Here is a 16,908-nt window from a genome sequence, read left to right as displayed (position 1 = left end):
TCTTTCCGAGAGATGTGAGACGTTGCTGAAGAGTTAGCATTTTTTACTTTTGGTTGGCTGGATGCTGGCGGTTCTTTGAATTCGGGAGTGGTCTGCTTTTGCTGTTGGTGTGCCTCCTTTCGCAGTAAGCATTGTTGTTGGTGGTCCTGTTGTTGGTGGAGCGACTTCTTGTATAGTTCTTTCAGCTGGTTGAACTCAGCTCTGACGGTTTGAAGCTCGGTTCTAAGGGCTTGTATAATATCGTCCTTTGCTGATTCTTCTGCGGACATTCGGTTTTGTACACAGCTAGCGTATGTTTGGGTTTGGGCCTTTTGCTCCTTGATTTGCTTGCGAGCTTCTCCAAATGTAATTCCTTGGTCAATTCGAAGTTTGATTATTTTCTCCTCTTCTGCGTACACAGGGCAATCCTTTGACACGCACGAATGAGGGCCATGGCAGCTTTTACAGTATGGTGCATTCGGGCATGGAACCCCTTCCACCATATCATGAACCTGTGAGCAATTCAAGCATATTTTCTCTTGTGTGCAGGTTTTCTTCGTATGCATGAAGTTTCCGCAGTTAAAGCAAACCATTGGAGTTGGATAGTATTGTCGAAGCTCAACTTTCTCCAAGCCAAAATATACGTATTCTGGTAGTACTGTTCCATGGAACGTAAGTACAGTAAGCGGAGTGTTTCGGAAACCATTACTTGTCCGCTTCTTAATTCTTCTGACATGCTTGACGCCTTGAGAAGTCAGGTAGGCGAGCGTTGTTTCTTCGTCTACCTCAATAGTGTCAGTATGATAAGCAATGCCCTGGATTGTATTGAGTGTAGCATGAGGAAAAACTTCGACGTTAGTCCCGTCAGGTAGTGTTTTGATTTTTTGCAATTTCTGATACGTCGATAGGGAGTTCGTTCTTAACAGACAACGTGCACCCTGTCCTTCACGGATCGCATGTACCGCTCTTGCTTCCTTCAAACCGATGGCCAGTTCGACTGCTCTGCCAACAAGGAATGAATTCGGTAGCTTACATTCACTATTTTCGCTGCTTGTCGAGGCTTGATCATTTGGCTTCTGCTTCACCCGCATCACCAGGATCAGGTTCTGACCCATGTCGTCACCACTGCGGAACCAATTTGGTACCCTTCCACATGCTTGTACAAGTGGATCACCTACATTCCCCCCGAGGGGAGAAGGGGTAGGGTCGGCCATGAGGCCGATTTACTTGTTCACTCGATTCTCCCCTTTTTTTGGTTCCACTGCTGTACAGTAACTTAACACCAGTTTCTTGCTCGGGTATACAGTGAAACAATGCGTTGTCGCGCGATGTATAGAGATATACCTATACCTTTCTCTAACAATAGAACACAGTCACTGGGTGTTGTTTATAATTCACCGCAAAAAGGTATGTTTAACACCGATAATTTGACAAACTTTAATCCACTAATGAAATTGAGGCCGCGGAGGTGATGTCAACGCACTTCGCGAAATTTTAGAGCGTTTTCAACGGTGATAGCAAACGAAAATACGATATAGCACGGATCGCTTTATGTATCGTCACCGGTATCCCGATAAAAACTGAGAATATGCTATCTATGGAGGATTTTCAATTTTTCATGGAGCAATTCATATTTTCTATGGTGCAGTTTGATTTTTCTATGGAGCAATATTCAATTTTCTATGGGTACAATTTTAATTTTTTATGGAGCGTTTGCATTTTTCTATGGAGCATTTGAATTTTATTATGGAGCATTTTAGTATCATTTATTGGTGCAAAATTTCACGTTTAATGAGAAAATTTTATGTTTTACCGGTATATTTTTAATAAAGTATGGAACGTTTTCAATTATTTATGGGTAACATTGCCTATTTTCATGGAACATATGTTCAACTAATTCAACTAATTTGTATTTATTTGACAACACCAACAGACAATAATGGTCCCAATGGTTGAATAAAACTTAAACTAGACAAATACATTTGTACAAAAAAAAAACATGAAAAGTTTGTTACTAATCGTTATCCAAACTAGAGAAAAAAGAGAAAAAGCTACGACGAACATTTTCACGACTTAAATTAAAATCAAACACTGATGCCACCCTGTTGAAAGTTCGCTGAATGCCCAATAGTGCGCTGTTTAGGCCGTAATTGGTGCGCCGAAAAGGTAGTCGTAACATAGAATTATTTCGAAGCGCCCTGGGACGAACGTTTAGATTGACAGCTTCTAGGATAGCGGAGCAGTCAATCCGACCCTGTAAAACATCTGCTATGAATAGTGACCTAGAGACGTTCCTGCGTACTTGAAGTGTGTCCAGATGAATCAATCGACATCGACATGTTGATTCTCTATGGAGCGCTTTTTGATTTTCTATGGAGCGTTTTTATTTGTTTATGGGTGCATTAAATAGGCTGCCATTGCGAACCACCCACCACCACGGCACGGACAGCTAGTTATTGATGAAGGCGGCGGCGCGACGATGCGATGTGATGGTTTGCAATCGGCTGGTGACGTTGGCATGCGTTTTCCATACAAAACAGCACATTAGGTGGGTGGGTGTTCTGTAGCAAATCTGGATGGGTGATATAGGTAGGATCGGGAAAGCAGAGCGCATAAAATCGAGAAAAGAATAGCCGGTTGGCAGCCAGCAGCAGCGGTCAACGGAGTTTGTTTACGAAAGCGGCACGCTTCTTTTGTTCCGTCCGCCGCCGACTAGGTACCTCTTTTGATGTGTGGCTTCAGGGGAGTGAAAAGATCGATCTATTTCTGGGCGGAGATTCGATACACGGGAACTGCGAAAGGTCATAGGTTCCAAGCGGAGAAGTACGTCATAACGGAGTCGCTGAGCTAAATGCTAGTAGCTCATTTCTTAATCACAACAACGCATTTGTTTACAAATCAAGTCTCAAAGTTACTCTGATATTGAGAATTTGAGTTATGAGATGTAAAACTCCAGAGTATTTTGGTAAGGATTGCCCCATGTAATTGTTCCAATATTTTCGCTTAGAATTCATGCAGAGATACTACAGGAGTTTCCTTGGGGGTTCAAGAATAACTTAAGTAGTTCCTCCAATTCATACTTTAGGGATTCCTCTAGGAGATTGATTCAGTAATGCTGCGTAAGTTCTCCCGGAAATGCTCCCTTCCTCCTGAAGATTCCTGCATGAATTCATCCAAAGACTCTTGCAGAGCTTCCGCTAGGAATTCCTCCTGAGATTCTTACAATGTTTTGCTCAGTGGTTATTTTCTAGAAATTCATTCAGATATTCCTAAGAAAGTTATTTGAAGAGTTCATCAAAAAAAACCTGGAAGAGTGTCTGGTTCAACTACTGGAGGAATTCATGAACGAATCTCTGTAGCAGTTTTCAAAGAATCTGTTAAAGGAACCTCTAGAAATACTCGAATGATTTTTTGAAAGAGAATTCATGGAGGTTTTTTTCAAGAATTTTTGGAGGAATTTAAGGAACAATCTCTGGTATAATTCTAGCAAGAATCTCGGAAAATAAATTCCTACAGATGCATGAATACTTAGAGAATTCTCTGGAGTAAATACTGGAGGAACTTTTAGAGGAATTTTAGAAGATAGCTTTCAAGAAACTTCCGGGGAAATCTGTGGAAGAATCCTTGAGAGAAGTTTGGGAATCAGCAAAATTTTCTGGAGGAAATTATGGATTAACCTCTTGAAGAACTCCTCGATGACTCTCTGTAAGAATTCCAGAGGGATCTCACAAGGAACTTCTGGTGTAATCTCTGGAGGAAATACTGAAGGAATTTCAAGTGAAAGTGCTTGAGAAATTCATAAAGGAATTCAAAAAGGAATTACTGGAGGAATCCCGATAAGGGTAATGAAAAAAACCCACAAGAAATTCTTGGCGGAATGCAGGAAAGATCTTCTGGATCAATCCCGGAAAGAACTCTTACTAGAGACATCCTAGAAGAATCTAGGACGCAATTTCTAGAAGAACCCCGGAAGGAACTCCTGGAAGAATCTCGGAATTTTTAATAAAAGAAAATTCTCAAAAAAAACCTTGATAAATTCCAGAAAACCCTTGTGGGAATCCCTAAAAAGAAGCATCAAATTCGTGAATGAACTTCTGGAGGAATACCGGAAGAAATCACGGTTGAAATTCTCAGAAGGAGGAATCTTTGAAGGAACTCTTGGATAAATGCCATTAGCAACTTCTAATCAATCTTGGAAAATCTTGGAGGAATCTCAGAAGGGACTTCAGGAGGTATCCGTTATTTTTTTTTAAAGAACTTCCATAGGAGCTTCTGAAGAAATGCAAAAAACTCCAAGAAACTCCTTGAGGAATCTCAGAAAGAACTCCTTGAAAATCACAGAAGAAACTGCTGGATAAATTCTAAAAAAAAAGGTAATTCTGAAAGGAACTTCTTGGCGAATTCAAGAAGAAGCGTCTTCCCAGAATTAAATCCCGAAGGAACACTAGAAGAAACTGTTGGAGTAATTCCAGTAGGAACTACTGGAGGACCCTCGAAGGAACCTCTGGAGAAATCTTAGAAAGAACTCTTGCATCAATCACTGAAGGCACTTCTGGAGGAATTCATGAATGAATCTAAGAAAAATTTCTTGAAGGAATCTGAGGAGAAACTTCTGTTCGAAAATCAGAAGGAATTTATGGAGGAATTCAGAAGGAACTTCTGCCGAATGCCTGATGGGATTCGTGAAGGATTAGTCCATGGCTGTATACATATACTTAAAAATAAATAAATAATAAATAATATATTAAATAAACGGCTATTTAAAAGTGATGGGGTCGCATGGTCATCCAGAGACAAACTGCTTTGTGGCTAGGTATGCGGAGTGCGAGAGTAAGTCTCGGCTTCATAAAAACAATTCGTTCTCGCTTGTAATTATTGGGCACAAACGCCAGTGTGTTGTGAATTGGCATCTAAGCCGAAAGAGAGATGGGTTTGTGAAAAAAGAATGTTCACGGTGTGGCTTCGGAGTCAGTTTGGCTTTCTATTCCGCAGAATCATTACACGCAGAAAAAATATGGTAAAATCAAAAATATTTGAGGTAAATTCAAATAAATTGTCATTTTTTTCAGGCAACAAAAATAAAACTGTTTGGAGCAAATCGAACGTCATATTTGAAGCGTTGAAACAAACATGCATCTTCTGACAGGTTATTTTAGAAACAAATGTAAAAATTTTTGTTTGTTTTTTTTTTGCGGAAGGTTGGCGGAAATATTTGTATTCCCATTAAATTTCATTTTCTTCGCTGAAAACAAACACCTGCCGCGTGGCATTTCCTATGCCAAAACTATGTTGATAACATACACTCCCGAAAGCAACGGGATTTCGAGGAAACTTTTGGTGAAACATGATTTTTTTGCAGGAGGAAATCTTGTTTGGAGTGGCAGCTGGAACTTGTGAGTTTTTGTTTATGTTCTCGACGGTGGAACGGGGGGCTCCTATATTGGTATTTTAGAAATCAATATGTAATAGAGTTAGTTTTAAAAATTAAAATTTTAGTTTTAAAATATTATCAGTTTACCGAATAAACATGATTATTTTTGTTTCAAACGGACGAAATTTGTCTCCGTGTACCTGTTCTGTGGCTGAGTTGGTTAAAGCACCGGTCTAGTGAATACGGAGTCGTGGGTTCGAATCCCACCGATTTTTTTTTTCACAAATTTCTTCTCTCAATTTGTTGACTAGCAACATTTCGTGCCTTCTAGAACAATAAATATGAATCTTTTTCAAATTTATGCAGCCTCGTGGTCGTGGGATTAGCGTCGTATAATCGTACCATGTCATGCAGTGAGGGTTCGACTCCCGCTGCGAGTGATGAAACTTTTCGCAAGAAATGTTTCTTCTTCGTATCAACTGGTGCTCGTTATGTGTGCCGTGTCCATTGTCTAGTGTTAGGTTTCGTTCAGTCTGTACAGTCAGACGGCACCGTGAATTTTAACGACATGCGACATTCATGGCTTTTGTTTGCAAGGTGTGGTCTTATGTTATCATACAATACAGAAGATTTTGCAGCTTCAAATATTAAGGACAAGGTATTTGGAGTACATTGCTCAAAATTTCTAGAGCACCGTTTTTTAGAACCGTTAAACGAATTTGGATGAAAATGCATCATGCTAATTGTTCAGTGGTTGTCAACAGCGTGATGCATTTTCATCAAAATCCGTTCAACGGTTCTTAAAAACGGTGCTCTAGAAATTTTGAGCAATGTACTCCAAATACCTTGTCCTTAACCACAGCAAGAAACCGCAAGCGTGTTGAGAGGTGTGAAAAAAGGAGTGTTGTGGGCTAGGAATTAGTTTGGCTTTTAATTCCGCAGAATCGTTACCTGTTCTGTGGCTTGGTTGTTTAAAGCGCCGGTATAGTGAATACGGGTTTGTGAGTTCAAATCCCACCAGAACGCGATTTTTTTTACATTTTTCTCTTAATTTGAAAATTAATCAACATTTTGTGTCTTCTAGTTTTCAAGTTTTTTCCAGTACAAGAAACATAGCATTCAGTGAAATCATGAGTCAACTCATGCATTACTTTTCAAATAGCCGAAAACCTACAAATCTGTTTGAATTTCAGCACGAATTCTTTTCAGATGCTCGCTTTTTGCCAATGTCTTGTAACACAAACAAATAAGTCATTTTGATTGGTTATGTTGTCAGTATTTACCTACCTACGAATCAGCACTCGTGTCACGCAACCCATTCTCTTCAAGCACAAACATCATTCATTGTCTTTGTTTGTTGTACATTACTCGAAGAAGAACTGTTGAGGATTTTCCAATTCAAGGAGCTACGATGTGCCAGAGCAAGTTAACTGTAATCCTTTTTGCGAAGTGAAACTTGGCTCAGATTCCCGTCCACCGCCGTCTTCGGAAGGACGGCTGCCTTGCTTGGAAAATTATTCAATTTGACGAAGATAAATTGTTCGGGCCCATATAGTCAATGCGATAAACGTGCCGGTATTAGGCAGAACCATGCCGAAGGTGACGGGTTCGATTCCCAATCAGTTCTGAATTGTTTCATAAAAGACATTGGCAAAGAAAGATGAAGAAGCTCATTTCTAGAATATGAGCGATGTGATTTCTTTCGGGCCTCTGGCTGAAAATTGTTATGATAAAGATAAAATAATAATAATAAAAATAATATTTCATTATGAACGCATTCATTTTAATTCAGATTCTTAGTCCAATTGCCCATAATATATTGTAGGCAAAAATGGCATTGGAAAAGCATTAACTGATTAGGCAGTATTGCTCAACACTGGACACACTGAACAATCAGTCATCACTTCGACTAACAATAAGAAAAGGACAATTTATAAAAATTAAAACCCCGATAAGTCCGCTAAATCCGACGTCTAGGGCGGAACCGTAAAATTCAATTGATAGAAGATTTAGAGAGCTATCGTTTCGTTGGAATCAATCACTGTCACGCAGTTTGGCGATGTCGTCGTCGTCGTCGTCTACCGGTGACATCGCTAGAGCCGAGACAGTCTGACTACACTGTAGTCACTATACCATGATTATAAGGATCGGGGCAGCATTTTATAGTCAGCCACCACTATAACATATTATCGTAGCGCACGACCACCGCTTGCTGGCTGACTGACTGACTGGCACGCTGGCACGGACCGGATCACATAGTCTACCGACCGACTGAATGACAGGTTGAAAGTCAATAAACCTCTCCGCCGGTACCATCAGCGCCGCTGCCATTCGGGTCAATGCATAGTGCTACTGTGGTGGCCTCTCCTGGAATCTGTAGTAGAAAGCGTAGTATGGCTTAGAGGTTTCCAAATTGGTAGAGCTGGCTGATAAACGTTCAGCTATTGATCAGAGTGACTAGATTCGACTCCTGGTCCCGGTCCAGAATCATCTATCAGGAATGGGAAACATCACGAAATGTCATGGGAAAAAATGTCATGACATTTTATCAAATTCTGTTTAACATTCCGTTTTCTGTTCGAATGTCCGTCCGTAAGCATCAGCAATATAACACTGATTATTTACGGAAAGCTAACAATTTTGTCGTAAATATTTCACACCAAATAACAAAATGAAGTTTTCATGTCATTTTCCATCCCTGTACATAATATACGAATGTCATGTGATCGGTTAGCAAAGAATGATTTTAGTTTTAAATTTTGAAAGTCTTTTAAGATCACTGAAAGCTGGAAAACTTAGTGTTGCAGTTGGGCACTACAGCCACCAGAAACATTGTTTCTGTAACGTGTTTTGGAAACCCCTCCCGAGCAGAAGAGAAAAACAACAGCATAACAAAATGCGTTATTTTGGCAAAATAACTGCATAACGGAATTAGTAATTTTCATGTTATTAACATAACATATTGAGTTATAAACTTGGCTGTCATAAGCGGCAAAATAACAAGTCACATAACAAAAATTTGTTCCTGAAAAATCAATTTAATAACATGTTTTGTTAGTGGCAATAACAACTTAATAACAGTGAATTTGGGAAATATTTCAATAACAAAATTTGATATTAAAGAGTTATTGATAACATTTCGAAAGCAAAATTAGGGTAAAAACTAACTTTTTTACTCATTTTTGGGTAATTATTTTAAGTGTGTTATTCTATTTTTAGAAAATAACAGGTCACATAAAAAAATTTCGAATTCATTATAAAACTTACAAACATGGACGAGATATGAACCTCCAATCCTGCTATCGTAAATTTTCAGTCGCCTTTACCAATGAGGCTATCACAGCACTTGCAGTGAGGGACGATAGAAGCTTTACTGGTTCTACGTATTCCCAGTTTCCCCATTCCCCCATTTCATGTTTGCCAGTCGCAGGACAAAAATAGACAGAGATTTGAATGCAAGATCAAACAATGAACCTCTCTCTCTTACCAACAGCGCTATCGCGGTGCGCAGACATGTGCACTGTAACACTAATAACAGTGGTGGCGTTCGCATGGCCCGTCGTCGGCTGTTTCGGAACAAAGAGAACGACGAAAAAGTTGCTAGTCGACTATTTATGATTGAGCTTCGTCATGGGGTGCATTTTGGCGGTGACAAAGATTCTTTCCAGACGGAGATGATTTTTTTAATTTTTTTGTTTTGTTCGCGTTGTGAGAACGGCGATTATACATGTACCTACGTGAGCGAAGGTAAAAGGTAATTATATCATATGCCGATATGATTACTTCTGCAGATGCTGTTTAGTTTTATTCTGTTTTAGATTATTTTTAGTAAGATATTTATGACATAATGTCAAACAATATATGATCGAATAATAATAGATCGAAAGAAAAAAGTTATAATAGACAAATGCAATCATCATTGAGCAGAATTGTCTGTATAGTTGACATTTTTATTGATTAGAATTATTTAGTAGGTACCATATTTGCTATATCCACTCTCACTAACATTCATTACTTCGTAATACATAGTCTGTTCGGTACTTTTTGACGTTATAATTAGAGGTTAGAATAGCAGTACTGTTAAAATGACATATAAATTCAACTAAGTTGATGATTTTGTGGCTATATCGGTCTCTTTCTACTCATAGTATAAGGGAGTAGAGATCAAAGTGGATAATGAAATGATAGATATGATAGAATTCGCTAGGTAGCGAACAAGTGTGAAATTTTTTTATAGAAGGTGAAATTAGGCAAGTAGGCCATGTATTGAACGAATACATCGAATGCGTGAAACTTCTGCCGTGCGACCTGTGCTTTTAAACAGATCGGCTTGGTTGGTAGTTTTCATACCACCTTACCAAGACTGGCAAAAGTTTCAGGCACCCGACTGCCTAATGTATTGTTCTGTTTTCATCACAAATTCTATCGATCGGTAGCTTTTTCGGAATTCGCACTCCGTTCATAGGGGTATGCCTATATCGCGGCGTGTTCTTCCTATTAGCTTTTTCGATCTTATAGGATAGAACACTTTTCTTTTTGAGCCAAACTTTTCATATCATATGCTGATTTATCGACCGTATTCTATTAATATTAATTAATTAATAATTAATTAAAATTAAAATTAATTAATTAATAACTTGATGATATACTCCCTTATACTATGAGTAGAAAGAGACCGATATAGCCACAAAATCATCAAGTTATTAATAGAATACGGTCGATAAATCAGCATATGATATGAAAAGTTTGGCTCAAAAAGAAAAGTGTTCTATCCTATAAGATCGAAAAAGCTAATAGGAAGAACACGCCGCGATATAGGCATACCCCTATGAACGGAGTGCGAATTCCGAAAAAGCTACCGATCGATAGAATTTGTGATGAAAACAGAACAATACATTAGGCAGTCGGGTGCCTGAAACTTTTGCCAGTCTTGGTAAGGTGGTATGAAAACTACCAACCAAGCCGATCTGTTTAAAAGCACAGGTCGCACGGCAGAAGTTTCACGCATTCGATGTATTCGTTCAATACATGGCCTACTTGCCTAATTTCACCTTCTATAAAAAATTTTCACACTTGTTCGCTACCTAGCGAATTCTATCATATCTATCATTTCATTATCCACTTTGATCTCTACTCCCTTATACTATGAGTAGAAAGAGACCGATATAGCCACAAAATCATCAAGTTATTAATAGAATACGGTCGATAAATCAGCATATGATAATTCAACTAAGTTTACTCAATTTTGAGATAAAAAAAACTCATTTGCAGATGTATCACTTTTTGAAGGTAAAATTTTACTTAACCTATAAGAATTGGGAATCGTAGAAAAGTGATAGGAATTTGGCACCGTAACGGGACTGGGATATTGAAAGAAGGAAATTAACACAAAGATAAACATATCAATAGCTATGATGCTATATTTACCCAAAACTCAAATTATAGCAATGAATAAAATAAAAAATACGGAAGAGTCTGATGAAATTTCTAGAAGTTGCAATGCCTTTATTTTTTACTTCATAATATGAAACAGCAGACAATAAAATAAAGAAGGTAAACTATGTAATGGTTATATCTGCGATGAATTTTCTCCGATTTTGACAATATTGATCTCATGTAATCCAGATTTATTTTTTCCATCAACAACAAATCCGACTGAACCGATCTGGTCATCGTGAGTTAAGAAAAAACCCGAATTGCCATACACGTGGAATTTTCCATAGACCAGCTGCAATTGGCTTCTTTAGTGGTGTTGAGATAATTCCATATTCACAATCTACATGCCAAACTGAGCCGAAATCCAAATTTTCATGAACTTTGGTGCCCGGGAACCTATTGAAAAATCGATTTAAAGTTTGTATGGGAGCGATTTGTCGAATCACCCCTCGTCGCATTTCGTACTGGACGGAGCTGTCAAGCAGTTGCCCAGCTGTCAAAAGGTGATTTCAAAAAATCTTTTTGTAATTGAATTTAGGTATCAAAATAAAGTTTTAAAAATCTGAAAAAAATCATACTGGCTTAAAAAAAGGTGCTCTTTCGAATTAAATCAAAAAATCATTATATTATTCTTAATTTGAAAACCCAATTGGCTTCTTTAGCGGTGTTGAGATAATTCCATATTCAGAATCTGCATGCAAAACTGAGCCGAAATCCAAATTTTCATGAATTTTGGTACCCGGGAACCTATTTAAAAATCAGTTTGAAGTTTGTATGGGAGCGATTTGTCGAATCACCCCTTGTTGCATTTTGTACTGGGCGGAGCTGTCAAGCAGTTGGCCAGCTGTCAAAAGGTGATTTCGAAAAATCTCTTCGAAAGCGATTTTAGGTATCAAAATGAAGTTTAAAAAATCTGAAAAAAAATCATAGTGGTTCAGAAAAATGTGCTTTTTTGTATAAAATCAAAAAATCAATACATTTTTCTTAATTTAAAAACCCAATTGATGATTGGTACAAATTAAGTACCTTACCAAGAAAAAAATGTTAAATTTAAATTTATACGTTCTATATGTAGTCCGTCCAAAGTCTTACACCGTACATCAAAACGTTTTTAATTAGATTTTGTTTTAGATTTTATAGAGGCATTTTCAAATCTTCTCCTGTGTTTCAAAACACCATCGTTCTTCTTCTTCTTCTTCATGCACCATCAAATCACCAATAGCATATCTGCCCAGCCTAGGCCCAAAGTATTGACTTCAAAGTAATCATTACGAAGCATAAATGTCAATTTCTTGATTTTGCTTTGGCTGACCAAGCCAAGGTTGACCGTAGCATTTTCATAATTCAAATCTCAATTTGTTCATCGAGCACATGTTCTGTTGTGCTGCACGTGGATGTCAAAGCGTTTTCAACAGTGTAATTACGAAGCATGTTTCACGAGAGACCATATCTTTTCAATACGCTAACTCCACAACAACGCCGATATTACTGCGCCACTTGGGCAGTGGCTGGTATTTTGGGTACTTTTCAGCTACAACTCAGTCAATTTCAGAAATTTAGCAAAACCTCGCGCCGCCCAGCAGGGACTTTGTTTTGTACACATTACAGCACCTCCATGTCACGTAATATACCACACCTCTTATCAAATGTGATACCGTAAGCGTACCATACTTTGCGCACCTAGGGCCTAACTTTGCGCACTTTTCAAAAAATCGTTAAATAGTTTTTCTGGTGCATTATGCAAACTTTTTTCCACGGAACACTATCACTAGCTAGTATTCCGTGGGAAAAAGTTTGCTTGCACTCTGTCTCAGTTAGGATGTAATTAAAAAAGGAAGAGGAAGACAAATTGATGAGAGAATATGCGGTTATTCCCCTCACTTACGAAATGCTGTAAATAACGTTGTAGAATGACGTAGGTTTTATTTCAAAACTTGTTTTAGATTTGATAGCAATAGCATAAAGTATTTGTACACTCTCAATAATACAATAATAACTAAACTTGTTCCACAACAAAATGTAATATTCAAATGTTATTTAATTGCTGTATTCCAATAGCTTGATAATAACAAAATAATATTGTCCAACAAAACATGTTATGGAAATGTAATGACTTGATAATTCAATAATAACACAACAAGATATAAAAACAGGTTTTGTGATTTCGTAGTTATTAATTTGATATTTCCCTCTGCTCGGGCTGGTGCATCATACATATACGAATATAGAGCGCGTGTCAGCTACCACAATCAATAGTCAATGCAACCACCTTCACGACGACCGACAACAACGATCAAAGCACAGCAGCAGCAGAGGACAGCAGTCAGCTTCTTCCTGGATTTAATTCATGGGAAATGTGCGTGCCACGTCAAACAGCTCAGAGCTATACAGGAGCGACTCAATTTGTTTTGGATATTGCACCATGGATATTGACAGATGATACACAAACACGCGTCGTAAAACCGGCACAAACTACTCGAACGATCGCGGGTGCGCTATTTAGTTTATGAGGACGTCGTCGTCGTCGTCGTCGCACTAAATCCCTTCCGTTCGGGAAATGGGACACGAACGAACAGCAGCAGGCGGAAAATCAACGCGGTATAATGCCAAGGAAGTTGAATTGTTTTTCGATTGCGATGGAATGCGCTACAGCAAGAGAACTTTGTTCGATGGTCGTGTCTGAATGAGATAGGACAAATATGCAGAGAGCGATTAGGAAAGTGAATAGTCATGTTGGGCAATTTGTTAAATGATGATTGCTGACAAGAATTGGATACCGTTTCAACTATCACATAACTAACGATTAATTGGAACGCTTCTAATTGTGCTATGACGAAAAATTTAAATGAGCTGGTGGAATATTTCGGAGAATTCAACCAAATGCTTCAAAACAACCCGCATAATGCATCCAAGTCATGGAATTGAGATTTGTCAAGATGATTTTGACCATGACTTGTTTTCGAGTCTCAATTACTTTCTGTTACATCAACTTTAAAATATCGCAAACAATTTCTTCAAGAATTCGACCATAATCACTCCAAAAAGTACTTCGTGATTTCGTTTGCCTTTCTCGTACACTAAGTGTACTGGAAAGGATATATGTTCACTCAAAAAATGAATTTTCGATAAAAAAAAAAGGCTCGGAGGATCAAGTCGCATATACCAATCAACTCAGCTCGACGAATTGAGATGATGTCTGTATGTGTGTATGTATGTATGTCTGTGCGCAAAATAAGTCCACTCACTTTTAAGGCACTTCCCATTGGCCGATTTTTCGGATTATAGCTTGAATCGAACCAGAATTTTACCGCATTGTTTGCTATTAAAAATGTTCCGGAACGGTCAAGGCGTTCCGGAGGGAGTTATGGCCATTCCAGTGATCGGGACCAGCACCGGTAGAACTGGCCGTATAAAAAACTGAACCTAGCCCCATCATGCGATACATCAAACGTCGGCATTTTTTGTAACCTTTAGCATGGTTGACGAATTTTGTGCGAAAACCAACACTGGAGACCAGAAGTTCCACGATGTTGGCCCAAAATTCGAGATGGTAGCCAAATGTTCAAGATAGCCGTTCCAAATTTAAGATGGCGGCTGCTAATAGAGATTTAGGCTTTTAAAGCACGCAATATGGATATATTTGATATGGGTAAGATGTCTGGATTCCAAAAATGGCGACTACAATATCCTAGATGGTGGTAAAAAAAATCCAAGATGACGGCTCCAAATTCAAGATGGCGTCTGTTTAATGGAGTTTTAGGCTCTAAAACCTTGCAAAATGGGTTTATTCGGTGTATGGGAGATGTCCAGAGTCCAAAAATGGTGACTAGAATATCCTAGATGGTGATAAAAAATGCAAGATGGCGGCTCCAAATTCAAGGTGGCCGCTGTTTAATGGAGTTTTAGGCTCTAAAACCATACAATATGAGTATATTTGGTATGAGGTGACCAGGGGTCTCCAGTTAGTCTGGTGGTTAAGGCTATGAATCACCAATCCGGAGACGGTGGGTTCGATTCCCGTTCCGGTCGGGATAATTTTCTCGACTCCCTGGGCATAGTGTATCATTATGCTTGCCTCACAATACACAAATTCATACAATGGCAGGCAAAGAAGGCCTTTCAACTAATAACTGTGGAAACGCTCCAAACCTTCACAAAAGACATTGGATTCAGCAGATTAACTTCGGAAGAATGACAGCGTTCAGAAATTTTTATGTGTGTTTTTAGGAAAACTCTTTGGAAATTTTCAAGAATGTTTTTGGAATTTTTTAAGAAAATTACTCAGTCAATGTAATTGAAGACTTTCCAGGAGTTGCTTGAGAATTTGTTGACAATTCCTCTGGGAGCTGCTTCCAAAATAGTGATGTAATTAATTCAGCAGTTCCTTTGAAGAAATGCTTCACATTCTGAAATTTTGTTTATTAATTTCCCAGCTATTATTTTGAGAAATTGTTCTTTGGGAACTTCGTCGGAAATATTTTGAAATTTGTTTGTCAATTCTTCAGGTAACTCTTCAATTCGAATATTGGGGGATTCCCCGAGTATTTTTCTGATTTTTTTCAGGTAAATTTATAAGAAATCGGTTTCGGTAATTGGGTTTTATAATTTTTAAATTTTACAGGAAAGAACACCTTTGTCTGACTTACTATGCTTTTTTTTAATTTTTAGAACTTCTTTGTGATACCTAAAATCAATTTCAGAGATTTTTTGAAATCACCATTTGACAGCTGGGCAACTGCTTGACAGCTCCACCCGGTACAAAATCTGACGAGGGATGATCCAAAGACTAGTTCCCATACAAACTTCAAAATGACTTTTTAATTGGTTCCCGGGTACAAAAAAAAAATGAAATTCGGCCCAGTTTGGCGTGGAGATTCAGAATATGAAATTATCTCAAAATATTGAAACGCCAACTGCTTTGGATGTTTCTTCGACAATTCCTGTGATAATAAATTAAGCAATTCTGTTTGACATTGTTTCATGTTCTTCGGTGTATTCTGCGGAAACAATGCCTTTCGTCAGAATCCTCTCAGGATTCTCGTCAGAATCCTCTCAGGATTCTCGTCAGAATCCTCTCAGGATTCTCGTCAGAATCCTCCCAGGATTCTCGTCAAAATCCTCCCAGGATTCTCGTCAGAATCCTCCCAGGATTCTCGTCTCGTCAGAATCCTCTCAGGATTCTCGTCAGAATCCTCTCAGGATTCTCGTCAGAATCCTCTCAGGATTCCCGGTAATTTATTTGTGATTTCTTTCATTGTTAAAGTTTTTAGCAATGCCTTTAAAAATTCCATCTGAAATTCCTTTGGGGATTGATCCGGCAAACCCATTAAGATTTCTTTTCGCAATTTCTATTGACATCCTTTCAGCAGTGCCGTTTCAAGTATCTCCGGATTTTTTTTAATTACTTCTGCAACTCTTTTGAATACTTCTTCGGAGATTCCTTCTGGTTACCCTTTGAAAATTTTAGTGTCAATTCCATTGAAAATTTCTTTCCGTATTTCGTTTGAGGTGCCTTTGGCTATTTCTAAGTGATTTTTTTTTTGGAAATTAGCGGAAAGCGAAATTTTTGGGATTTTCTGTGGCAATCCTATGTTTTAGAAATTCCTTTCGTAAAAACAAAAATTCTTTTAAGAATTGATTCGGCAATTCCTTTCGGCAGTCTCTATTGGAATTCTTTCGAAGGGGGCATTGCAAACATTTTCGGTATTTTTTTCTGATAACTCCTTCTGCCCCTTTTTTTGGTACTTTTTTAAGAAATTCTTTTGAGATGTCTTTTGTCAATTTCTTCCAGTTTCCCTTTGGCATTTTTTTTGTGTACATTCTTCTGGGTATTTTTTTTCTTTATTTTGGTTAAGTTGCCTTAAGATATTTCTGTGTGATTTTTTTTTGGAAATACCGAAGTAGTTTTCAAAATAATTGCCCAAGAAATCTCAAAAAAATCCTTTGAGAAATTGTACAATGACATCAAATCAAGCAGTTGTTGGAAGAATTCCCAAAGGAAACGGCGAATAAAGTTCACCAAGGGTAATTTCAAAGACATTCCAGAAAAAAATCACATAACAATTCTAAGCTAGAATTTGCTGAATCAATTTCTAAAGCACATGCGGACATGCAAAAGGAAT

This window comes from Aedes albopictus, chromosome 1, assembly GCF_035046485.1.
Source record: "Aedes albopictus strain Foshan chromosome 1, AalbF5, whole genome shotgun sequence".
Classification (NCBI taxonomy): Eukaryota; Metazoa; Arthropoda; class Insecta; order Diptera; family Culicidae; genus Aedes; species Aedes albopictus.
Note: the sequence above shows the minus strand (reverse complement) of the source record.